Raw genomic sequence first — 900 nt, forward strand, 5'->3', positions numbered from 1 at the left:
GGCCCCAGTGAGTTGTTGGAGCTGGGGAGTGGGGGAGCCATGTGGACAGGGCCCTTTGAACTTTAGGGCCCCGGTGGAAAGCAGGAAGGAGCCAGGGTGAATGGAGAGTGTGGCGTGGCCCAGGTTCCCCTAGAGGACTAAGGAGCAGGAGAGGGTGGGCGGGTGGGCAGGGCACCAGGAGGGCCGCCTGTGAGCAGCAGGGAAGCAGCCTCCTGTGAGGCCTGCATCTCCCACTGGGGACCCATGCCCTGGAGCCTGGAGCCTGGTTACCACTGCCCGTCAGGCTCACCTGTGGACCTCTGAAAATCTCCCCTCCCTTGACATCCCTGTCATGAGGGCAGCCACTGCTGCCCTCTCACTGTGGCCTTGTGGATACACGCAACCCTTGGGACAGTCAGTGGTCACAAGACTGCCTGCCCATGTGCCAGGTGGCAGTGGGTGGCCAGATGCTCTCCAGGGAGCCAAGCTACAGAGAATTTCTCTTTTCTCCTCCTTGGAAGATGATGCTGGGAGGTGACTTGCCCAGAAAAGTCCTGAATGACAGGGAGGAGGACTGTCCAGCTCTTCATGGACTTGCTCTCACTTTTCCTCATTGTTTCTGGAAAATGGGAGCCCTCTTCCTTCCCTCCCCACCCCTGACGGCACTGGGGCTACCCCTGTGCGGGGGTGAGCCTTGACACCAAAGAGGGAGGCCCAGGCTGAGCAGGGCATAAGGGGAGCAGGTGAAGGGGTCATGCTGTGGAGTTGGGACCCCCATATACCAATCCAGGAAGCAGGCAAGGGCTGTCCAGGCTGCAGGGAGAGGGGATGTGCAGCAGCTTCTGGCACCCTCCTCACCCTACCCCATGGCAAGCCGCTGTGCCTGTGGCTGCTGTTCTCTCTGAGCCAGGCACTGCTGGG

Source organism: Marmota marmota, unplaced genomic scaffold, assembly GCF_001458135.2.
Source record: "Marmota marmota marmota unplaced genomic scaffold, marMar, whole genome shotgun sequence".
Taxonomy (NCBI): domain Eukaryota; kingdom Metazoa; phylum Chordata; class Mammalia; order Rodentia; family Sciuridae; genus Marmota; species Marmota marmota.